At 43.8% G+C, this 25,867-nt stretch overlaps 1 long non-coding RNA gene across 1 annotated transcript in view; it reads left to right on the top strand.

Moving 5' to 3' along the window:
* LOC307181305 overlaps window positions 1-25,334 on the top strand; it is a 478,254-nt gene extending 452,920 nt beyond the window's left edge. The window contains exon 6 of the long non-coding RNA XR_013826386.1: window positions 25,263-25,334. This is a non-coding gene — a long non-coding RNA (uncharacterized lncRNA). The remainder of the gene's footprint in view (window positions 1-25,262) is intronic.
* Window positions 25,335-25,867: the final 533 nt, after the last annotated feature.

Below are 25,867 nucleotides of genomic sequence, written 5' to 3'. Positions count from 1 at the left end.
ATCGTACCTGAATCCACTCATTATGCTGCTACGGGCCTGATGACATAGATTTCATTGTTGAGTGATACTGCATTGTAAGTAAGTACCACAAGTTCTTTATCCATTTTTCACTTTCTGTGATATTGAACTTGTACGGTAAATGAGGTTCTTGTAAACAGAGGCGTCCCAAACTTTGGGGTGGCTGTGTCTTTTTTATTTTAATTTCCCTAAGCTATAGGACCATAAGTGGAAGTGCCCTAGGCTCTGTTGCTTTGTTTTTTCGATATTTCAGGAAACACCATACACTTCTCCCGAGTGTCTGTTGGCAATTTACATCCCGCCCATCAGCATAACAAGGCTCCCAGTTCTCCATGGCCTGTCCTGCCTTTCTGGATTTTACACTTTTTTCAGATGGCCCTTTTGACCGGGGGGAAGTGAGACTTCATTGTAGTGCAGATTTCCTTTGCAAGCTTGCTTGGTTGGCCAAAAAGGGCATATGCGTTTTTTCCTGAATATATTCAGGATAAAACGCATACGCCCTTTTTGGCCAAGTGCATCATTGTGGACGTTCTGCCTCTTTTCCTATGCTTTCAATGCAATTCCAGTCTACCTCCTGAAATCGGTTTCCTGCAATTCTGCCCCGCTTTCAAGTCCTCTTGGCAGCCTTACTTCAGTATATTTTTGGACGATAGCTGTCATTTATAACTCTGCAGGTTTGTGAATTACAGTGCCCCTGAGCTCCTTTCTTCAACTCGCTTTCTTTTGACCTGGCCGCAACACCGCAGGATGGCTTCAGGCCCTAATCTGGTTCCGGCACGGCACGCTGAGCCTTTGGTTATTTCCTCATCCTGGTGGGAAATGAGAGTTAAATTTGCCCGTCCAGACACCTCCAGCTAGTCTCTCATTGGTTCTCGCTATTCCTGTTCATCTTCCACAGAAATTGCAAACTGGGCCAAACAGGAGGTTAAAGGCGCTGACTCTCCAAGTGGGGAGAGTGTTAGTAAAGCATCTGGAATGTTGCACCCGAGTACCAGGGGAGGAAAACTGAGACATATTTGAACACGTCTCCCGTTCACACGGTTGATCATACTCTGGGTTCCACCTGCATGTTTTAGCTGAAGGAAGAATACTTTAAACCTGCAGAGTTGAAACCCGTGGAATGGGTACCATGCAATATGACTTCAAAGGGTCTTCATTTGCTCACCGAACCTCTCCAATCCTATCACTGCTGCGTTTATGCCCCTGTACACACGCTTGATTCTCTTTTGGAGACATAGCAATCCATAGGATTTAAGATACTAACTAGTCAGGTACATTCTTAGGCGTTTAATATGGGGTGTTGAGTCCATTTCGTTGAGCAAGGAGTAGCTCTTGTCTATACCATATTTGGCTTAAGGAACTTTATCTGTGCTCATTTCAATCTCTGGTTTTATGCAGCACCCCAACTCACCTTTCCCCTTAAGCAAGCATAAGTTGCTTTTTTAAATTTGAGACCCTGTTCTGTTTTGGAATTCAGTTCCTGTGTAGCCAAGTTTACATTCTGTGTATTAGTGATATCTTATGATGTTTCTTTTTCTGTGTGATTTATTTCAGTTAGAATCATCGTACCTGAATCCACTCATTATGCTGCTACGGGCCTGATGACATAGATTTCATTGCTGAGTGATATTGCATTGTACGTAAGTATCACAAGTTCTTTATCCATTTTTCACTTTCTGTGATATTGAACTTGTACGGTAAGCGAGGTTCTTGTAAACCTAGGCGTCCCAAACTTTGGGGTGGCTGTGTCTTTTTGATTTTAATTTCCCAAGCTATAGGACCATAAGTGGAAGTGCCCTAGGTTCTGTTGCTTTGTTTTTTAGATGTTTCAGGAAACACCATACACTTCTCCTGAGTGTCTGTTGGCAATTTACATCCCGCCCATCAGCATAACAAGGCTCCCAGTTCTCCATGGCCTGTCCTGCCTTTCTGGATTTTACACTTTTTTCAGATGGCCCTTTTGACCGGGGGGAAGTGAGACTTCATTGTAGTGCAGATTTCTTTGCAAGCTTGCTTGGTTAGCCAAAACGGGCATATGCGTTTTTTCCTGAATATATTCAGGAAAAAACGCATACGCCCTTTTTGGCCAAGTGCATCATTGTGGACGTTCTGCCTCTTTTCCTATGCTTTCAATGCAATTCCAGTCTAACTCCTGAAATCGGTTTCCTGCAATTCTGCCCCGCTTTCAAGTCCTCTTGGCAGCCTTACCTCAGTATATTTTTGGACGATACCTGTCATTTATAACTCTGCAGGTTTGTGAATTACAGTGCCCCTGAGCTCCTTTCTTCAACTCGCTTTCTTGTGAGCTGGCCGCAACACCGCAGGATGGCTTCAGGCCCTAATCTGCTTCTGGCACGGCACGCTGAGCCTTTGGTTATTTCCTCTTCCTGGTGGGAAATGAGAGTTAAATTTGCCCGTCCAGACACCTCCAGCTAGTCTCTCATTGGTTCTCCCTATTCCTGTTCATCTTCCACAGAAATTGCAAACTGGGCCAAACAGGAGGTTAAAGGCGCTGACTCTCCAAGTGGGGAGAGTGTTAGTAAAGCGTCTGGAATGTTGCACCCGAGTACCAGGGGAGGAAAACTGAGACATATTTGAACACGTCTCCCGATCACATGGTTGATCATACTCTGGGTTCCACATGCATGTTTTAGCTGAAGGAAGAATACCTAAAACCTGGGTAGTTGAAACCCGTGGAATGGGTACCATGCAATATGACTTCAAAGGGTCTTCATTTGCTCACCGAACCTCTCCAATCCTATCACTGCTGCGTTTATGCCCCTGTACACATGCTTGATTCTCTTTCGGAGACATAGCAATCTATAGGTTTTAAGATACTTACTAGTCAGGTACATTCTTAGGCGTTTAATATGCGGTCTTGAGTCCATTTCATTGAGCAAGGAGTAGCTCTTGTCTATTCCATATTTGGCTTAAGGAACTTTATCTGTGCTCATTTCAATCTCTGGTTTTATGCAGCACCCCAACTCACCTTTACCCTTAAGCAAGCATAAGTTGTTTTTGTAAATTTGAGACCCTGTTCTGTTCTGTAATTCAGTTCCTGTGTAGCCAAGTTTCCATTCCGTGTATTACTGATATCTTATGATGTTTCTTTTTCTGTGTGACTTATTTCAGTTAGAATCATCGTACCTGAATCCACTCATTATGCTGCTACGGGCCTGATGACATAGATTTCATTGCTGAGTGATACTGCATTGTACGTAAGTACCACAAGTTCTTTATCCATTTTTCACTTTCTGCGATGTTGAACTTGTACTGTAAACGAGGTTCTTGTAAACAGAGCCGTTCCAAACTTTGGGGTGGCTGTGTCTTTTTGATTTTAATTTCCCTAAGCTATAGGACCATAAGTGGAAGTGCCCTAGGCTCTGTTGCTTTGTTTTTTAGATGTTTCAGGAAACACCATACACTTCTCCCAAGTGTCTGTTGGCAATTTACATCCCGCCCATCAGCATAACAAGGCTCCCAGTTCTCAATGGCCTGTTGCCTTTCTGGATTTTACACTTTTTTCAGATGGCCCTTTTGACCGGGGGGAAGTGAGACTTCATTGTAGTGCAGATTTCCTTTGCAAGCTTGCTTGGTTGGCCAAAAAGGGCGTATGCGTTTTTTCCTGAATATATTCAGGAAAGAACGCATACGCCCTTTTTGGCCAAGTGCATCATTGTGGACGTTCTGCCTCTTTTCCTATGCTTTCAATGCAATTCCAGTCTACCTCCTGAAATCGGTTTCCTGCAATTCTGCCCCGCTTTCAAGTCCTCTTGGCAGCCTTACTTCAGTCTATTTTTGGACGATAGCTGTCATTTATAACTCTGCAGGTTTGTGAATTACAGTGCCCCTGAGCTCCTTTCTTCAACTCGCTTTCTTTTGAGCTGGCCGCAACACCGCAGGATGGCTTCAGGACCTAATCTGGTTCTGGCATGGCATGCTGAGCCTTTGGTTAATTCCTCTTCCTGGTAGGAAATGAGAGTTAAATTTGCCCGTCCAGACACCTCCAGCTAGTCTCCATTGGTTCTCGCTATTCCTGTTCATCTTCCGCAGAAATTGCAAACTGGGCCAAACAGGAGGTTAAAGGGACTGACTCTCCAAGTCAGGAGAGTGTTAGTAAAGCATCTGGAATGTTGCACCCGAGTACCAGGGGACGAAAACTGAGACATATTTGAACACGTCTCCCGATCACATGGTTGATCATACTCTAGGTTCCACATGCATGTTTTAGCTGAAGGAAGAATACCTTAAACCTGGGTAGTTGAAACCCGTGGAATGGTTACCATGCAATATGACTTCAAAGGGTCTTCATTTGCTCACCGAACCTCTCCAATCCTATCACTGCTGCGTTTATGCCCCTGTACACATGCTTGATTCTCTTTCGGAGACATAGCAATCCATAGGTTTTAAGATACTTACTAGTCAGGTACATTCTTAGGCGTTTAATATGCGGTGTTGAGTCCATTTCGTTGAGCAAGGAGTAGCTCTTGTCTATTCCATATTTGGCTTAAGGAACTTTATCTGTGCTCATTTCAATCTCTGGTTTTATGCAGCACCCCAACTCACCTTTACCCTTAAGCAAGCATAAGTTGTTTTTCTAAATTTGAGACCCTGTTCTGTTCTGTAATTCAGTTCCTGTGTAGCCAAGTTTCCATTCCGTGTATTACTGATATCTTATGATGTTTCTTTTTCTGTGTGACTTATTTCAGTTAGAATCATCGTACCTGAATCCACTCATTATGCTGCTACGGGCCTGATGACATAGATTTCATTGCTGAGTGATACTGCATTGTACGTACGTACCACAAGTTCTTTATCCATTTTTCACTTTCTGCGATGTTGAACTTGTACTGTAAACGAGGTTCTTGTAAACAGAGCCGTTCCAAACTTTGGGGTGGCTGTGTCTTTTTGATTTTAATTTCCCTAATCTATAGGACCATAAGTGGAAGTGCCCTAGGCTCTGTTGCTTTGTTTTTTAGATGTTTCAGGAAACACCATACACTTCTCCCAAGTGTCTGTTGGCAATTTACATCCCGCCCATCAGCATAACAAGGCTCTCAGTTCTCCATGGCCTGTTTCCTTTGTGGATTTTACACTTTTTTCAGATGGCCCTTTTGACCGGGGGGAAGTGAGACTTCATTGTAGTGCAGATTTCCTTTGCAAGCTTGCTTGGTTGGCCAAAAAGGGCGTATGCGTTTTTTCCTGAATATATTCAGGAAAAAACGCATACGCCCTTTTTGGCCAAGTGCATCATTGTCGAGTTTCTGACTCTCTTCATATGCTTTCAATGCAATTCCAGTCTACCTCCTGAAATCGGTTTCCTGCAATTCTGCCCCGCTTTCAAGTCCTCTTGGCAGCCTTACTTCAGTCTATTTTTGGATGATAGCTGTCATTTATAACTCTGCAGGTTTGTGAATTACAGTGCCCCTGAGCTCCTTTCTTCAACTCGCTTTCTTTTGAGCTGGCCGCAACACTGCAGGATGGCGTTAGGCCCTAATCTGGTTCTGGCACGGCACACTGAGCCTTTGGTTATTTCCTCTTCCTGTTGGGAAATGAGAGTTAAATTTGCCCGTCCAGACACCTCCAGCTAGCCTCTCATTGGTTCTCGCTATTCCTGTTCATCTTCCGCAGAAATTGCAAACTGGGCCAAACAGGAGGTTAAAGGGACTGACTTTCCAAGTGGGGAGAGTGTTAGTAAAGCGTCTGGAATGTTGCACCCGAGTACCAGGGGAGGAAAACTGAGACATATTTGAACACGTCTCCCATTCACATGGTTGATCATACTTGGGTTCCACATGCATGTTTTAGCTGAAGGAAGAATACCTAAAACCTGTGTAGTTGAAACCCGTGGAATGGGTACCATGCAATATGACTTCAAAGGGTCTTCATTTGCTCACCGAACCTCTCCAATCCTATCACTGCTGCGTTTATGCCCCAGTACACATGCTTGATTCTCTTTCGGAGACATAGCAATCCATAGGTTTTAAGATACTTACTAGTCAGGTACATTCTTAGGCGTTTAATATGGGGTGTTGAGTCCATTTCGTTGAGCAAGGAGTAGCTCTTGTCTATACCATATTTGGCTTAAGGAACTTTATCTGTGCTCATTTCAATCTCTGGTTTTATGCAGCACCCCAACTCACCTTTCCCCTTAAGCAAGCATAAGTTGGTTTTCTAAATTTGAGACCCTGTTCTGTTCTGTAATTCAGTTCCTGTGTAGCCAAGTTTACATTCCGTGTATTACTGATATCTTATGATGTTTCTTTTTCTGTGTGACTTATTTCAGTTAGAATCATCATACCTGAATCCACTCATTGTGCTGCTAAGGGCCTGATGACACAGATTTCATTGCTGAGTGATATTGCTTTGTAAGTAAATACCACAACTTCTTTATCCATTTTTCAATTTCTGCGATGTTGAACTTGTACTGTAAACGAGGTTCTTGTAAACAGAGGCGTCCCAAACTTTGGGGTGGCTGTGTCTTTTTGATTTTAATTTCCCTAAGCTATAGGACCATAAGTGGAAGTGCCCTAGGCTCTGTTGCTTTGTTTTTTAGATGTTTCAGGAAACACCATACACTTCTCCTGAGTGTCTGTTGGCAATTTACATCACGCCCATCAGCATAACAAGGCTCCCAGTTCTCCATGGCCTGTCCTGCCTTTCTGGATTTTACACTTTTTTCAGATGGCCCTTTTGACCGGGGGGATGTGAGACTTCATTGTAGTGCAGATTTCCTTTGCAAGCTTGCTTGGTTGACCAAAAAGGGCGTATGCGTTTTTTCCTGAATATATTCAGGAAAAAAAGCATACGCCATTTTTGGCCAAGTGCATCATTGTGGACGTTCTGCCTCTTTTCCTATGCTTTCAATGCAATTCCAGTCTACCTCCTGAAATCGGTTTCCTGCAATTCTGCCCTGCTTTCAAGTCCTCTTGGCAGCCTTACTTCAGTATATTTTTGGACGATAGCTGTCATTTATAACTCTGCAGGTTTGTGAATTACAGAGCCCCTGAACTCCTTTCTTCAACTCACTTTCTTGTGAACTGGCCGCAACACCGCAGGATGGCTTCAGGCCCTAATCTGTTTCCGCCGCGGCACGCTGAGCCTTTGGTTAATTCCTCTTCCTGGTGGGAAATGAGAGTTAAATTTGCCCATCCAGACACCTCCAGCTAGTCTCTCATTGGTTCTCGCTATTCCTGTTCATCTTCCACAGAAATTGCAAACTGGGCCAAACAGGAGGTTAAAGGGACTGACTCTCCAAGTGGGGAGAGTGTTAGTAAAGCGTCTGGAATGTTGCACCCGAGTACCAGGGGAGGAAAACTGAGACATATTTGAACACGTCTCCCGATCACATGGTTGATCATACTCTGCGTTCCACATGCACGTATTAGCTGAAGGAAGAATACCTAAAACCTGGGTAGTTGAAACCCGTGGAATGGGTACCATGCAATATGACTTCAAAGGGTCTTCATTTGCTCACCGAACCTCTCCAATCCTATCACTGCTGCGTTTATGCCCCTGTACACATGCTTGATTCTCTTTCAGAGACATAGCAATCTATAGGTTTTAAGATACTTACTAGTCAGGTACATTCTTAGGCGTTTAATATGCGGTGTTGAGTCCATTTCGTTGAGCAAGGAGTAGCTCTTGTCTATTCCATATATGGCTTAAGGAACTTTATCTGTGCTCATTTCAATCTCTGGTTTTATGCAGCACCCCAACTCACCTTTACCCTTAAGCAAGCATAAGTTGGTTTTCTAAATTTGAGACCCTGTTCTGTTCTGTAATTCAGTTCCTGTGTAGCCAAGTTTACATTACGTGTATTACTGATATCTTATGATGTTTCTTTTTCTGTGTGACTTATTTCAGTTAGAATCATCATACCTGAATCCACTCATTGTGCTGCTAAGGGCCTGATGACACAGATTTCATTGCTGAGTGATATTGCTTTGTAAGTAAATACCACAACTTTTTTATCCATTTTTCACTTTCTGCGATGTTGAACTTGTACTGTAAACGAGGTTCTTGTAAACAGAGCCATTCGAAACATTCGGGTAGCTGTGTCTTTTTGATTTTAAATTCCCTAAGCTATAGGACCATAAGTGGAAGTGCCCTAGGCTCTGTTGCTTTGTTTTTTAGATGTTTCAGGAAACACCATACACTTCTCCCCAGTGGTTGTTGGCAATTTACATCCCGCCCTTCAGCATAACAAGGCTCCCAGTTCTCCATGGCCTGTCCTACCTTTCTGGATTTTACACTGTTTTCAGATGGCCCTTTTGACCGGGGGGAAGTGAGACTTCATTGTAGTGCAGATTTCCTTTGCAAGCTTGCTTGGTTGGCCAAAAAGGCCGTATGCGTTTTTTCCTGAATATATTCAGGAAAAAACGCATACGCCCTTTTTGGCCAAGTGCATCATTGTGGACGTTCTGCCTCTTTTCCTATGCTTTCAATGCAATTCCAGTCTACCTCCTGAAATCGGTTTCCTGCAATTCTGCCCCGCTTTCAAGTCCTCTTGGCAGCCTTACTTCAGTCTATTTTTGGACGATAGCTGTCATTTATAACTCTGCAGGTTTGTGAATTACAGTGCCCCTGAGCTCCTTTCTTCAACTCGCTTTCTTTTGAGCTGGCCGCAACACTGCAGGATGGCTTCAGGCCCTAATCTGGTTCCGGCACGGCACACTGAGCCGTTGGTTATTTCCTCTTCCTGGTGGGAAATGAGAGTTAAATTTGCCCGTCCATACACTTCCAGCTAGCCTCTCATTGGTTCTCGCTATTCCTGTTCATCTTCCGCAGAAATTGCAAACTGGGCCAAAAAGGAGGTTAAAGGCGCTGACTTTCCAAGTGGGGAGAGTGTTAGTAAAGCGTCTGGAATGTTGCACCCGAGTACCAGGGGAGGAAAACTGAGACATATTTGAACACGTCTCCCATTCACATGGTTGATCATACTTGGGTTCCACATGCATGTTTTAGCTGAAGGAAGAATACCTAAAACCTGGGTAGTTGAAACCCGTGAAATGGGTACCATGCAATATGACTTCAAAGGGTCTTCATTTGCTCACCGAACCTCTCCAATCCCATCACTGCTGCGTTTATGCCCCTGTATACATGCTTGATTCTCTTTCGGAGACATAGCAATCCATAAGTTTTAAGATACTTACTAGTTAGGTACATTCTTAGGCGTTTAATATGGGGTGTTGAGTCCATTTCGTTGAGCAAGGAGTAGCTCTTGTCTATTCCATATTTGGCTTAAGGAACTTTATCTGTGCTCATTTCAATCTCTGGTTTTATGCAGCACCCCAACTCACCTTTCCCCTTAAGCAAGCATAAGTTGGTTTTCTAAATTTGAGACCCTGTTCTGTTCTGTAATTCAGTTCCTGTGTAGCCAAGTTTACATTCCGTGTATTACTGATATCTTATGATGTTTCTTTTTCTGTGTGACTTATTTCAGTTAGAATCATCATACCTGAATCCACTCATTGTGCTGCTAAGGGCCTGATGACACAGATTTCATTGCTGAGTGATATTGCTTTGTAAGTAAATACCACAACTTCTTTATCCATTTTTCACTTTCTGCGATGTTGAACTTGTACTGTAAACGAGGTTCTTGTAAACAGAGCCGTTCCAAACTTTGGGGTGGCTGTGTCTTTTTGATTTTAATTTCCCTAAGCTATAGGACCATAAGTGGAAGTGCCCTAGGTTCTGTTGCTTTGTTTTTTAGATGTTTCAGGAAACACCATACACTTCTCCCGAGTGGTTGTTGGCAATTTACATCCCGCCCATCAGCATAACAAGGCTCCCAGTTCTCCATGGCCTGTCCTGGCTTTCTGGATTTTACACTTTTTTCAGATGGCCCTTTTGACCGGGGGGAAGTGAGACTTCATTGTAGTGCAGATTTCCTTTGCAAGCTTGCTTGGTTGGCCAAAAAGGGCGTATGCGTTTTTTCCTGAATATATTCAGGAAAAAACGCATACGCCCTTTTTGGCCAAGTGCATCATTGTGGACGTTCTGCCTCTTTTCCTATGCTTTCAATGCAATTCCAGTCTACCTCCTGAAATCGGTTTCCTGCAATTCTGCCCCGCTTTCAAGTCCTCTTGGCAGCCTTACTTCAGTCTATTTTTGGACGATAGCTGTCATTTATAACTCTGCAGGTTTGTGAATTACAGTGCCCCTGAGCTCGTTTCTTCAACTCGCTTTCTTGTGACCTGGCCGCAACACCGCAGGATTGCTTCAGGCCCTAATCTGGTTCCGGCACGGCACGCTGAGCCTTTGGTTAATTCCTCTTCCTGGTGGGAAATGAGAGTTTAATTTGCCCGTCCAGACACCTCCAGCTAGTCTCTCATTGGTTCTCGCTATTCCTGTTCATCTTCCGCAGAAATTGCAAACTGGGCCAAACAGGAGGTTAAAGGCGCTGACTTTCCAAGTGGGGAGAGTGTTAGTAAAGCGTCTGGAATGTTGCACCCGAGTACCAGGGGAGGAAAACTGAGACATATTTGAACACGTCTCCCGATCACATGGTTGATCATACTCTAGATTCCACATGCATGTTTTAGCTGAAGGAAGAATACCTTAAACCTGTGTATTTGAAACCCGTGGAATGGGTACCATGCAATATGACTTCAAAGGGTCTTCATTTGCTCACCGAACCTCTCCAATCCTATCACTGCTGCGTTTATGCCCCTGTACACATGCTTGATTCTCTTTCGGAGACATAGCAATCCATAGGTTTTAAGATACTTACTAGTCAGGTACATTCTTAGGCGTTTAATATGCGGTGTTGAGTCCATTTCGTTGAGCAAGGAGTAGCTCTTGTCTATTCCATATTTGGCTTAAGGAACTTTATCTGTGCTCATTTCAATCTCTGGTTTTATGCAGCACCCCAACTCACCTTTCCCCTTAAGCAAGCATAAGTTGGTTTTCTAAATTTGAGACCCTGTTCTGTTCTGTAATTCAGTTCCTGTGTAGCCAAGTTTCCATTCCGTGTATTACTGATATCTTATGATGTTTCTTTTTCTGTGTGACTTATTTCAGTTAGAATCATCATACCTGAATCCACTCATTGTGCTGCTAAGGGCCTTGTGACACAGATTTCATTGCTGAGTGATATTGCTTTGTAAGTAAATACCACAACTTCTTTATCCATTTTTCACTTTCTGCAATGTTGAACTTGTAGTGTAAACGAGGTTCTTGTAAACAGAGCCGTTCCAAACTTTAGGGTGGCTGTGTCTTTTTGATTTTAATTTCCCTAAGCTATAGGACCATAAGTGGAAGTGCCCTAGGCTCTGTTGCTTTGTTTTTTAGATGTTTCAGGAAACACCATACACTTCTCCGGAGTGTCTGTTGGCAATTTACATCCCGCCCATCAGCATAACAAGGCTCCCAGTTCTCCATGGCCTGTCCTGCCTTTCTGGATTTTACACTTTTTTCAGATGGCCCTTTTGACCGGGGGGAAGTGAGACTTCATTGTAGTGCAGATTTCCTCTGCAAGCTTGCTTGGTTGGCCAAAAAGGGCGTATGCGTTTTTTCCTGAATATATTCAGGAAAAAACGCATACGCCCTTTTTGGCCAAGTGCATCGTTGTGGACGTTCTGCCTCTTTTCCTATGCTTTCAATGCAATTCCAGTCTACCTCCTGAAATCGGTTTCCTGCAATTCTGCCCCGCTTTCAAGTCCTCTTGGCAGCCTTACTTCAGTCTATTTTTGGACGATAGCTGTCATTTATAACTCTGCAGGTTTGTGAATTACAGTGCCCCTGAGCTCCTTTCTTCAACTCGCTTTCTTGTGACCTGGCCGCAACACCGCAGGATGGCTTCAGGCCCTAATCTGGTTCCGGTCCGGCATGCTGAGCCTTTGGTTAATTCCTCTTCCTGGTGGGAAATGAGAGTTAAATTTGCCCGTCCAGACACCTCCAGCTAGCCTCTCATTGGTTCTCGCTATTCCTGTTCATCTTCCGCAGAAATTGCAAACTGGGCCAAACAGGAGGTTAAAGGGACTGACTCTCCAAGTGGGGAGAGTGTTAGTAAAGCGTCTGGAATGTTGCACCCGAGTACCAGGGGAGGAAAACTGAGACATATTTGAACACGTCTCCCGTTCACATGGTTGATCATACTCTGGGTTCCACATGCATGTTTTAGCTGAAGGAAGAATACCTTAATCCTGGAGAGTTGAGACCCGTGTAATGGGTACCATGCAATATGACTTCAAAGGGTCTTCATTTGCTCACCGAACCTCTCCAATCCTATCACTGCTGCGTTTATGCCCCTGTACACATGCTTGATTCTCTTTCGGAGACATAGCAATCTATAGGTTTTAAGATACTTACTAGTCAGGTACATTCTTAGGCGTTTAATATGCGGTGTTGAGTCCATTTCGTTGAGCAAGGAGTAGCTCTTGTGTATTCCATATTTGGCTTAAGGAACTTTATCTGTGCTCATTTCAATCTCTGGTTTTATGCAGCACCCCAACTCACCTTTCCCCTTAAGCAAGCATAAGTTGGTTTTCTAAATTTGAGACCCTGTTCTGTTTTGGAATGCAGTTCCTGTGTAGCCAAGTTTACATTCCGTGTATTAGTGATATCTTATGATGTTTCTTTTTCTGTGTGACTTATTTCAGTTAGAATCATCGTACCTGAATCCACTCATTATGCTGCTACGGGCCTGATGACATAGATTTCATTGCTGAGTGATACTGCATTGTACGTAAGTACCACAAGTTCTTTATCCATTTTTCACTTTCTGTGATATTGAACTTGTACGGTAAACGAGGTTCTTGTAAACGGAGGCGTCCCAAACTTTGGGGTGGCTGTGTCTTTTTGATTTTAATTTCCCTAAGCTATAGGACCATAAGTGGAAGTGCCCTAGGCTGTGTTTCTTTGTTTTTTAGATGTTTCATGAAACACCATACACTTCTCCTGAGTGTCTGTTGGCAATTTACATCCCGCCCATCAGCATAACAAGGCTCCCAGTTCTCCATGGCCTGTCCTGCCTTTCTGGATTTTACACTTTTTTCAGATGGCCCTTTTGACGGGGGAGAAGTGAGACTTCATTGTAGTGCAGATTTCCTTTGCAAGTTTGCTTGGTTGGCCAAAAAGGGCGTATGCGTTTTTTCCTGAATATATTCAGGAAAAAACGCATACGCCCTTTTTGGCCAAGTGCATCATTGTGGACGTTCTGCCTCTTTTCCTATGCTTTCAATGCAATTCCAGTCTACCTCCTGAAATCGGTTTCCTGCAATTCTGCCCCGCTTTCAAGTCCTCTTGGCAGCCTTACTTCAGTCTATTTTTGGACGATAGCTGTCATTTATAACTCTGCAGGTTTGTGAATTACAGTGCCCCTGAGCTCCTTTCTTCAACTCGCTTTCTTGTGACCTGGCCGCAACACCGCAGGATGTCTTCAGGCCCTAATCTGGTTCTGGCATGGCATGCTGAGCCTTTGGTTAATTCCTCTTCCTGGTGGGAAATGAGAGTTAAATTTGCCCGTCCAGACACCTCCAGCTAGCCTCTCATTGGTTCTCGCTATTCCTGTTCATCTTCCGCAGAAATTGCAAACTGGGCCAAACAGGAGGTTAAAGGGACTGACTCTCCAAGTCGGGAGAGTGTTAGTAAAGCGTCTGGAATGTTGCACCCGAGTACCAGGGGAGGAAAACTGAGACATATTTGAACACGTCTCCCGTTCACACGGTTGATCACACTCTGGGTTCCACATGCATGTTTTAGCTGAAGGAAGAATACCTTAAACCTGGGTAGTTGAAACCCGTGGAATGGGTACCATGCAATATGACTTGAAAGGGTCTTCATTTGCTCCCGAACCTCTCCAATCCTATCACTGCTGCGTTTATACCCCTGTACACATGCTTGATGCTCTTTTGGAGACATAGCAATCCATAGGTTTTAAGATACTTACTAGTCAGGTACATTCTTAGACGTTTAATATGGGGTGTTGAGTCCATTTCGTTGAGCAAGGAGTAGCTCTTGTCTATTCCATATTTGGCTTAAGGAACTTTATCTGTGCTCATTTCAATCTCTGGTTTTATGCAGCACCCCAACTCACCTTTCCCCTTAAGAAAGCATAAGTTGGTTTTCTAAATTTGAGACCCTGTTCTGTTTTGGAATTCAGTTCCTGTGTAGCCAAGTTTACATTCCGTGTATTAGTGATATCTTATGATGTTTCTTTTTCTGTGTGACTTATTTCAGTTAGAATCATCGTACCTGAATCCACTCATTATGCTGCTACGGGCCTGATGACATAGATTTCATTGCTGAGTGATACTGCATTATACGTAAGTACCACAAATTCTTTATCCATTTTTCACTTTCTTTGATATTGAACTTGTACGGTAAATGAGGTTCTTGTAAACAGAGGCATCCCAAACTTTGGGGTGGCTGTGTCTTTTTGATTTTAATTTCCCTAAGCTATAGGACCATAAGTTGAAGTGCACTAGGCTCTGTTGCTTTGTTTTTTAGATGTTTCAGGAAACACCATACACTTCTCCCGAGTGTCTGTTGGCAATTTACATCCCGCCCATCAGCATAACAAGGCTCCCAGTTCTCCATGGCCTGTCCTGCCTTTCTGGATTTTACACTTTTTTCAGATGGCCCTTTTGACCGGGGAGAAGTGAGACTTCATTGTAGTGCAGATTTCGTTTGCAAGCTTGCTTGGTTGGCCAAAAAGGGCGTATGCGTTTTTTCCTGAATATATTCAGGAAAAAACGCATACGCCCTTTTTGGCCAAGTGCATTATTGTGGACGTTCTGCCTCTTTTCCTATGCTTTCAATGCAATTCCAGTCTACCTCCTGAAATCGGTTTCCTGCAATTCTGCCCGGCTTTCAAGTCCTCTTGGCAGCCTTACGTCAGTATATTTTCGGACGATAGCTGTCATTTATAACTCTGCAGGTTTGTGAATTACAGTGCCCCTGAGCTCCTTTCTTCAACTCGCTTTCTTTTGAGCTGGCCGCAACACCGCAGGATGGCTTCAGGCCCTAATCTGGTTCCGGCACAGCACGCTGAGCCTTTGGATATTTCCTCTTCCTGGTGGGAAGTGAGAGTTAAATTTGCCCGTCCAGACACCTCCAGCTAGTCTCTCATTGGTTCTCCCTATTCCTGTTCATCTTCCGCAGAAATTGCAAACTGGGCCAAACAGGAGGTTAAAGGAACTGACTCTCCAAGTCGGGAGAGTGTAAGTAAAGCGTCTGGAATGTTGCACCGGAGTACCAGGGTACGAAAACTGAGACATATTTGAACACGTCTCCCGATCACTTGGTTGATCATACTCTAGGTTCCACATGCATGTTTTAGCTGAAGGAAGAATACCTTAAACCTGGGTAGTTGAAACCCTTGTAATGGGTACCATGCAATATGACTTCAAAGGGTCTTCATTTGCTCACCGAACCTCTCCAATCCTATCAGTGCTGCGTTTATGCCCCTGTACACATGCTTGATTCTCTTTTGGAGACATAGCAATCCATAGGTTTTAAGATACTTACTAGTCAGGTACATTCTTAGTCGTTTAATATGCGGTGTTGAGTCCATTTCGTTGAGCAAGGAGTAGCTCTATTGTATTCCATATTTGGCTTAAGGAACTTTATCTGTGCTCATTTCAATCTCTGGATTTATGCAGCACCCCAACTCACCTTTCCCCTTAAGCAAGCATAAGTTGGTTTTCTAAATTTGAGACCCTTTTCTGTTCTGTAATTCAGTTCCTGTGTAGCCAAGTTTACATTCCGTGTATTACTAATATCTTATGATGTTTCTTTTTCTGTGTGAGTTATTTCAGTTAGAATCATCATACCTGAATCCACTCTTTGTGCTGCTAAGTGCCTGATGACATAGATTTCATTGCTGAGTGATATTGCTTTGTAAGTAAATACCACAACTTCTTTATCCATTTTTCACTTTCTGTGATGTTGAACTTGTACTGTAAACGAGGTTCTTGTAAACAGAGGCGTCCCAAACTTTGGGGTGGCTGTGTCTTTTTGATTTTAATTTCCCTAAGCTATAGGACCATAAGTGGAAGTGCCCTAGGCTCTGTTGCTTTGTTTTTTAGATGTTTCAGGAAACACCATACACTTCTCCCGAGTGTCTGTTGCTAATTTCCATCCCGCCCATCAGCATAACAAGGCTCCCAGTTCTCCATGGCCTGTCCTGCCTTTCTGGATTTTACACTTTTTTCAGATGGCCCTTTTGACCGGGGGGAAGTGAGACTTCATTGTAGTGCAGATTTCCTTTGCAAGCTTGCTTGGTTGGCCAAAAAGGGCGTATGCGTTTTTTCCTGAATATATTCAGGAAAAAACGCATACGCCCTTTTTGGCCAAGTGCATCATTGTGGACGTTCTGCCTCTTTTCCTATGCTTTCAATGCAATTCCAGTCTACCTCCTGAAATCGGTTTCCTGCAATTCTGCCCCGCTTTCAAGTCCTCTTGGCAGCCTTACTTCAGTATATTTTTGGACGATAGCTGTCATTTATAGCTCTGCAGGTTTGTGAATTACAGTGCCCCTGAGCTCCTTTCTTCAACTCGCTTTCTTGAGAGCTGGCCGCAACACCGCAGGATGGCTTCAGGCCCTAATCTGGTTCCGGCACGGCACGCTGAGCCTTTGGTTATTTCTTCTTCCGGGTGGGAAATGAGAGTTAAATTTGCCCGTCCAGACACCTCCAGCTAGTCTCTCATTGGTTCTCCCTATTCCTGTTCATCTTCCGCAGAAATTGCAAACTGGGCCAAACAGGAGGTTAAAGGCGCTGACTCTCCAAGTGGGGAGAGTGTTAGTAAAGCGTCTGGAATGTTGCACCCGAGTACCAGGGGAGGAAAACTGAGACATATTTGAACACGTCTCCCGTTCACACGGTTGATCATACTCTGGGTTCCACATGCATGTTTTAGCTGAAGGAACAATACCTTAAACCTGGAGAGTTGAGACCCGTGGAATGGGTACCATGCAATATGACTTCAAAGGGTCTTCATTTGCTCACCGAACCTCTGCAATCCTATCACTGCTGCGTTTATGCCCCTGTACACACGCTTGATTCTCTTTTGGAGACATAGCAATCCATAGGTTTTAAGATACTTACTAGTCAGGTACATTCTTAGGCGTTTAATATGGGGTGTTGAGTCCATTTCGTTGAGCAAGGAGTAGCTCTTGTCTATTCCATATTTGGCTTAAGGAACTTTGTCTGTGCTCATTTCAATCTCTGGTTTTATGCAGCACCCCAACTCACCTTTCCCCTTAAGCAAGCATAAGTTGGTTTTCTAAATTTGAGACCCTGTTCTGTTTTGGAATTCAGTTCCTGTGTAGCCAAGTTTACATTCCGTGTATTACTGATATCTTATGATGTTTCTTTTTCTGTGTGACTTATTTCAGTTAGAATCATCGTACCTGAATCCACTCATTATGCTGCTACGGGCCTGATGACATAGATTTCATTGCTGAGTGATACTGCATTGTACGTAAATACCACAAGTTCTTTATCCATTTTTCACTTTCTGTGATACTGAACTTGTACGGTAAACGAGGTTCTTGTAAACAGAGGCATCCCAAACTTTGGGGTGGCTGTGTCTTTTTGATTTTAATTTCCCTAAGCTATAGGACCATAAGTGGAAGTGCCCTAGGCTCTGTTGCTTTGTTTTTTAGATGTTTCAGGAAACACCATACACTTCTCCCGAGTGTCTGTTGGCAATTTACATCCCGCCCATCAGCATAACAAGGCTCCCAGTTCTCCATGGCCTGTCCTGCCTTTCTGGATTTTACACTTTTTTCAGATGGCCCTTTTGACCGGCGGGAAGTGAGACTTCATTGTGGTGCAGATTTCCTTTGCAAGTTTGCTTGGTTGGCCAAAAAGGGCTTATAGGTATTTTTCTGAATATATTCAGGAAAAAACGCATACACCCTTTTTGGCCACGTGCATCATTGTGGACGCTCTGCCTCTTTTCCTATGCTTTCAATGCAATTCCAGTCTACCTCCTGAAATCGGTTTCCTGCAATTCTGCCCCGCTTTCAAGTCCTCTTGGCAGCCTTACTTCAGTATATTTTTGGACGATAGCTGTCATTTATAACTCTGCAGGTTTGTGAATTACAGTGCCCCTGAGCTGCTTTCTTCAACTCGCTTTCTTGTGAAGTGGCCGCAACACCGCAGGATGGCTTCAGGCCCTAATCTGGTTCCGGCACGGCACGCTGAGCCTTTGGTTAATTCCTCTTCCTGGTGGGAAATGAGAGTTAAATTTGCCCGTCCAGACACCTCCAGCTAGTCTCTCATTGGTTCTCCCTATTCCTGTTCGTCTTCCGCAGAAATTGCAAACTGGGCCAAACAGGAGGTTAAAGGCGCTGACTCTCCAAGTGGGGAGAGTGTTAGTAAAGCGTCTGGACTGTTGCACCCGAGTACCAGGGGAGGAAAACTGAGACATATTTGAACACGTCTCCCGTTCACACGGTTGATCATACTCTAGGTTCCACATGCATGTTTTAGCTGAAGGAAGAATACCTTAAACCTGGAGAGTTGAGACCTGTGGAATGGGTACCATGCAATATGACTTCAAAGGGTCTTCATTTGATCACCGAACCTCTCCAATCCTATCACTGCTGCGTTTATGCCCCTGTACACACGCTTGATTCTCTTTTGGAGACATAGCAATCCATAGGTTTTAAGATACTTACTAGTCAGGTACATTCTTAGGCGTTTAATATGGGGTGTTGAGTCCATTTCGTTGAGCAAGGAGTAGCTCTTGTCTATTCCATATTTGGCTTAAGGAACTTTATCTGTGCTCATTTCAATCTCTGGTTTTATGCAGCACCCCAACTCACCTTTCCCCTTAAGCAAGCAGAAGTTGGTTTTCTAAATTTGAGACCCTGTTCTGTTTTGGAATTCAGTTCCTGTGTAGCCAAGTTTACATTCCGTGTATTAGTGATATCTTATGATGTTTCTTTTTCTGTGTGACTTATTTCAGTTAGAATCATCATACCTGAATCCACTCATTGTGCTGCTAAGGGCCTGATGACATAGATTTCATTACTGATTGATATTGCATTGTACGTAAATACCACAACTTCTTTATCCATTTTTCACTGTCTGCGATATTGAACTTGTACCGTAAATGAGGTTCTTGTAAAAAGAGGCATCCCAAACATTGGGGTGGCTGTGTCTTTTTGATTTTAATTTCCCTAAGCTATAGGACCATAAGTGGAAGTGCCCTAGGCTCTGTTGCTTTGTTTTTTAGATGTTTCAGGAAACACCATACACTTCTTCCGAGTGGCTGTTGGCAATTTACATCCTGCCCATCAGCATAACAAGGCTCCCAGTTCTCCATGGCCTGTCCTGCCTTTCTGGATTTTACACTTTTTTCAGATGGCCCTTTTGACCGGGGGGAAGTGAGACTTCATTGTAGTGCAGATTTCCTTTGCAAGCTTGCTTGGTTGGCCAAAAAGGGCGTATGCGTTTTTTCCTCAATATATTCAGGAAAAAACGCATACGCCCTTTTTGGCCAAGTGCATCATTGTGGACGTTCTGCCTCTTTTCCTATGCTTTCAATGCAATTCCAGTCTACCTCCTGAAATCGGTTTCCTGCAATTCTGCCCCGCTTTCAAGTCCTCTTGGCAGCCTTACTTCAGTATATTTTTGGACGATAGCTGTCATTTATAACTCTGCAGGTTTGTGAATTACAGTGCCCCTGAGCTCCTTTCTTCAACTCGCTTTCTTGTGACCTGGCCGCAACACCGCAGGATGGCTTCAGGCCCCAATCTGCTTCCGGCGCGGCACGCTGAGCATTTGGTTAATTCCTCTTCCTGGTGGGAAATGAGAGTTAAATTTGCCTGTCCAGACACCTCCAGCTAGTCTCTCATTGGTTCTCCCTATTCCTGTTCATCTTCCGCAGAAATTGCAAACTGGGCCAAACAGGAGGTTAAAGGCACTGACTCTCCAAGTCGGGAGAGTGTTAGTAAAGTGTCTGGAATGTTGCACCCGTGTACCACGGCACCAAAACTGTGACATATTTGAACACGTCTCCCGATCACATGGTTGATCATACTCTGGGTTCCACATGCATATTTTAGCTGGAGGAAGAATACCTTAAACCTGGAGAGTTGAGACCCGTGGAATGGGTACCATGCAATATGATTTCAAAGGGTCTTCATTTGCTCACCGAACCTCTCCAATCCTATCACTGCTGCATTTATGCCCCTGTACACACGCTTGATTCTCTTTTGGAGACATAGCAATCCATAGGTTTTAAGATACTTACTAGTCAGGTACATTCTTAGGCGTTTAATATGGGGTTCTGAGTCCATTTCGTTGAGCAAGGAGTAGCTCTTGTCTATTCCATATTTGGCTTAAGGAACTTTATCTGTGCTCATTTCAATCTCTGGTTTTATGCAGCACCCCAACTCACCTTTCCCCTTAAGCAAGCATAAGTTGGTTTTCTAAATTTGAGACCCTGTTCTGTTTTGGAATTCAGTTCCTGTGTAGCCAAGTTTACATTCCGTGTATTAGTGATATCTTATGATGTTTCTTTTTCTGTGTGACTTATTTCAGTTAGAATCATCATACGTGAATCCACTCATTGTGCTGCTAAGGGCCTGATGACATAGATTTCATTACTGATTGATATTGCATTGTACGTAAATACCACAACTTCTTTATCCATTTTTCACTGTCTGCGATATTGAACTTGTACCGTAAATGAGGTTCTTCTAAAAACAGGCATCCCAAACATTGGGGTGGCTGTGTCATTTTGATTTTAATTTCCCTAAGCTATAGGACCATAAGTGGAAGTGCCCTAGGCTCTGTTGCTTTGTTTTTTAGATGTTTCAGGAAACACCATACACTTCTCCCCAGTGTCTGTTGGCAATTTACATCCCGCCCATCAGCATAACAAGGCTCCCAGTTCTCCATGGCCTGTCCTGCCTTTCTGGATTTTACACTTTTTTCAGATGGCCCTTTTGACCGGGGGGAAGTGAGACTTCATTGTAGTGCAGATTTCCTTTGCAAGCTTGCTTGGTTGGCCAAAAAGGGCGTTTGCGTTTTTTCCTCAATATATTCAGGAAAAAACGCATACGCCCTTTTTGGCCAAGTGCATCATTGTGGACGTTCTGCCTCTTTTCCTATGCTTTCAATGCAATTCCAGTCTACCTCCTGAAATCGGTTTCCTGCAATTCTGCCCCGCTTTCAAGTCCTCTTGGCAGCCTTACTTCAGTATATTTTTGGACGATAGCTGTCATTTATAACTCTGCAGGTTTGTGAATTACAGTGCCCCTGAGCTCCTTTCTTCAACTCGCTTTCTTGTGACCTGGCCGCAACACCGCAGGATGGCTTCAGGCCCCAATCTGCTTCCGGCACGGCACGCTGAGCATTTGGTTAATTCCTCTTCCTGGTGGGAAATGAGAGTTAAATTTGCCTGTCCAGACACCTCCAGCTAGTCTCTCATTGGTTCTCCCTATTCCTGTTCATCTTCCGCAGAAATTGCAAACTGGGCCAAACAGGAGGTTAAAGGCACTGACTCTCCAAGTCGGGAGAGTGTTAGTAAAGTGTCTGGAATGTTGCACCCGTGTACCACGGCACCAAAACTGTGACATATTTGAACACGTCTCCCGATCACATGGTTGATCATACTCTGGGTTCCACATGCATGTTTTAGCTGGAGGAAGAATACCTTAAACCTGGAGAGTTGAGACCCGTGGAATGGGTACCATGCAATATGATTTCAAAGGGTCTTCATTTGCTCACCGAACCTCTCCAATCCTATCACTGCTGCATTTATGCCCCTGTACACACGCTTGATTCTCTTTTGGAGACATAGCAATCCATAGGTTTTAAGATACTTACTAGTCAGGTACATTCTTAGGCGTTTAATATGGGGTTCTGAGTCCATTTCGTTGAGCAAGGAGTAGCTCTTGTCTATTCCATATTTGGCTTAAGGAACTTTATCTGTGCTCATTTCAATCTCTGGTTTTATGCAGCACCCCAACTCACCTTTCCCCTTAAGCAAGCAGAAGTTGGTTTTCTAAATTTGAGACCCTGTTCTGTTTTGGAATTCAGTTCCTGTGTAGCCAAGTTTACATTCCGTGTATTAGTGATATCTTATGATGTTTCTCTTTCTGTGTGACTTATTTCAGTTAGAATCATCATACCTGAATCCACTCATTGTGCTGCTAAGGGCCTGATGACATAGATTTCATTACTGATTGATATTGCATTGTACGTAAATACCACAACTTCTTTATCCATTTTTCACTGTCTGCGATATTGAACTTGTACCGTAAATGAGGTTCTTCTAAAAACAGGCATCCCAAACATTGGGGTGGCTGTGTCATTTTGATTTTAATTTCCCTAAGCTATAGGACCATAAGTGGAAGTGCCCTAGGCTCTGTTGCTTTGTTTTTTAGATGTTTCAGGAAACACCATACACTTCTCCCGAGTGTCTGTTGGCAATTTACATCCCGCCCATCAGCATAACAAGGCTCCCAGTTCTCCATGGCCTGTCCTGCCTTTCTAGATTTTACACTTTTGTAAGATGGCCCTTTTGACCGGGGGGGAAGTGAGACTTCATTGTAGTGCAGATTTCCTTTGCAAGCTTGCTTGGTTGGCCAAAAAGGGCGTATGCGTTTTTTCCTGAATATATTCAGGAAAAAACGCATACGCCCCTTTTGGCCAAGTGCATCATTGTGGACGTTCTGCCTCTTTTCCTATGCTTTCAATGCAATTCCAGTCTACCTCCTGAAATCGGTTTCCTGCAATGCTGCCCCGCTTTCAAGTCCTCTTGGCAGCCTTACTTCAGTCTATTTTTGGACGATAGCTGTCATTTATAACTCTGCAGGTTTGTGAATTACAGTGCCCCTGAGCTCCTTTCTTCAATTCGCTTTCTTTTGAGCTGGCCGCAACACCGCAGGATGGCTTCAGGCCCTAATCTGGTTCCGGCACGGCACGCTGAGCCTTTGGTTAATTCCTCTTCCTGGTGGGAAATGAGAGTTCAATTTGCCCGTCCAGACACCTCCAGCTAGTCTCTCATTGGTTCTCCCTATTCCTGTTCATCTTCCGCAGAAATTGCAAACTGGGCCAAACAGGAGGTTAAAGGCGCTGACTCTCCAAGTCGGGAGAGTGTTAGTAAAGCGTCTGGACTGTTGCACCCGAGTACCAGGGGAGGAAAACTGAGACATATTTGAACACGTCTCCCGTTCACACGGTTGATCATACTCTGGGTTCCACATGCATGTTTAAGCTGAAGGAAGAATACCTTAAACCTGGAGAGTTGAGACCTGTGGAATGGGTACCATGCAATATGACTACAAAGGGTCTTCATTTGCTCACCGAACCTCTCCAATCCGATCACTGCTGCGTTTATGCCCCTGTACACACGCTTGATTCTTTTTTGGAGACATAGCAATCCATAGGTTTTAAGATACTTACTAGTCAGGTACATTCTTAGGCGTTTAATATGGGGTGTTGAGTCCATTTCGTTGAGCAAGCAGTAGCTCTTGTCTATTCCATATTTGGCTTAAGGAACTTTATCTGTGCTCATTTCAATCTCTGGTTTTATGCAGCACCCCAACTCACCTTTCCCCTTAAGCAAGCATAAGTTGGTTTCTAAAGTTGAGACCCTCTTCTGTTCTGTAATTCAGTTCCTGTGTAGCCAAGTTTACATTCCGTGTATTACTGATATCTTATGATGTTTCTTTTTCTGTGTGACTTATTTCAGTTAGAATCATCATACCTGAATCCACTCATTGTGCTGCTAAGGGCCTGATGACATAGATTTCATTGCTGAGTGATATTGCTTTGTAAGTAAATACCACAACTTCTTTATCCATTTTTCACTTTCTGCGATGTTGAACTTGTACTGTAAAAGAGGTTCCTGTAAACAGAGCCGTTCCAAACATTGCGGTGGCTTTGTCTTTTTGATTTTAATTTCCCTAAGCTATAGGACCATAAGTGGAAGTGCCCTAGGCTCTGTTTGCTTTGTTTTTTACATGTTTCAGGAAACACCATACACTTCTCCCGAGTGTCTGTTGGCAATTTACATCCCGCCCATCAGCATAACAAGGCTCCCAGTTCTCCATGGCCTGTCCTGCCTTTCTGGATTTTACACTTTTTTCAGATGGCCCTTTTGACCGGGGGGAAGTGAGACTTCATTGTAGTGCAGATTTCCTTTGCAAGCTTGCTTGGTTGGCCAAAAAGGGCGTATGCGTTTTTTCCTGAATATATTCAGAAAAAACACATACGTCCTTTTTGGCCAAGTGCATCATTGTGGACGTTCTGCCTCTTTTCCTATGCTTTCAATGCAATTCCAGTCTACCTCCTGAAATCGGTTTCCTGCAATGCTGCCCCGCTTTCAAGTCCTCTTGGCAGCCTTACTTCAGTCTATTTTTGGACGATAGCTGTCATTTATAACTCTGCAGGTTTGTGAATTACAGTGCCCCTGAGCTCCTTTCTTCAATTCGCTTTCTTTTGAGCTGGCCGCAACACCGCAGGATGGCTTCAGGCCCTAATCTGGTTCCGGCAGGGCACGCTGAGCCTTTGGTTAATTCCTCTTCCTGGTGGGAAATGAGAGTTCAATTTGCCCGTCCAGACACCTCCAGCTAGTCTCTCATTGGTTCTCCCTATTCCTGTTCATCTTCCGCAGAAATTGCAAACTGGGCCAAACAGGAGGTTAAAGGGACTGACTCTCCAAGTCGGGAGAGTGTTAGTAAAGCGTCTGGAATGTTGCACCCGAGTACCAGGGTACGAAAACTGAGACATATTTGAACACGTCTCCCGATCACATGGTTGATCATACTCTAGGTTCCACATGCATGTTTTAGCTGAAGGAAGAATACCTTAAACCTGGGTAGTTGAAACCCGTGGAATGGGTACCATGCAATATGACATCAAAGGGTCTTCATTTGCTCACCGAACCTCTCCAATCCTATCACTGCTGCGTTTATGCCCCTGTACACCTGCTTGATTCTCTTTTGGAGACATAGCAATCCATAGGTTTTAAGATACTTACTAGTCAGGTACATTCTTAGGCGTTTAATATGCGGTGTTGAGTCCATTTCATTGAGCAAGGAGTAGCTCTTGTCTATTCCATATTTGGCTTAAGGAACTTTATCTCTGCTCATTTCAATCTCTGGTTTTATGCAGCACCCCAACTCACCTTTCCCCTTAAGCAAGCATAAGTTGGTTTTCTAAATTTGAGACCCTGTTCTGTTTTGGAATTCAGTTCCTGTGTAGCCAAGTTTACATTCCGTGTATTACTGATATCTTATGATGTTTCTTTTTCTGTGTGACTTATTTCAGTTACAATCATCGTACCTGAATCCACTCATTATGCTGCTACGGGCCTGATGACATAGATTTCATTGCTGAGTGATACTGCACTGTACGTAAGTACCACAAGTTCTTTATCCATTTTTCACTTTCTGTGATATTGAACTTGTACGGTAAACGAGGTTCTTGTAAACAGAGGCGTCCCAAACTTTGGGGTGGCTGTGTCTTTTTGATTTTAATTTCCCTAAGCTATAGGACCATAAGTGGAAGTGCCCTAGGCTCTGTTGCTTTGTTTTTTAGATGTTTCAGGAAACACCGTACACTTCTCCCGAGTGTCTGTTGGCAATTTACATCCCGCCCATCAGCATAACAAGGCTCCCAGTTCTCCATGGCCTGTCCTGCCTTTCTGGATTTTACACTTTTTTCAGATGGCCCTTTTCACTAGGGGGAAGTGAGACTTCATTGTAGTGCAGATTTCCTTTGCAAGCTTGCTTGGTTGGCCAAAAAGGGCGTATGCGTTTTTTCCTGAGGAAAAAACGCATACGCCCTTTTTGGCCAAGTGCATCATTGTGGACGTTCTGCCTCTTTTCCTATGCTTTCAATGCAATTCCAGTCTACCTCCTGAAATCGGTTTC

This window comes from Stenella coeruleoalba, assembly GCF_951394435.1.
Source record: "Stenella coeruleoalba genome assembly, contig: scaffold_193, whole genome shotgun sequence".
Lineage (NCBI taxonomy): Eukaryota > Metazoa > Chordata > Mammalia > Artiodactyla > Delphinidae > Stenella > Stenella coeruleoalba.
The sequence above is the reverse complement of the archived record's forward strand: the minus strand, read 5'-3'. Positions and strand labels throughout refer to the sequence as shown.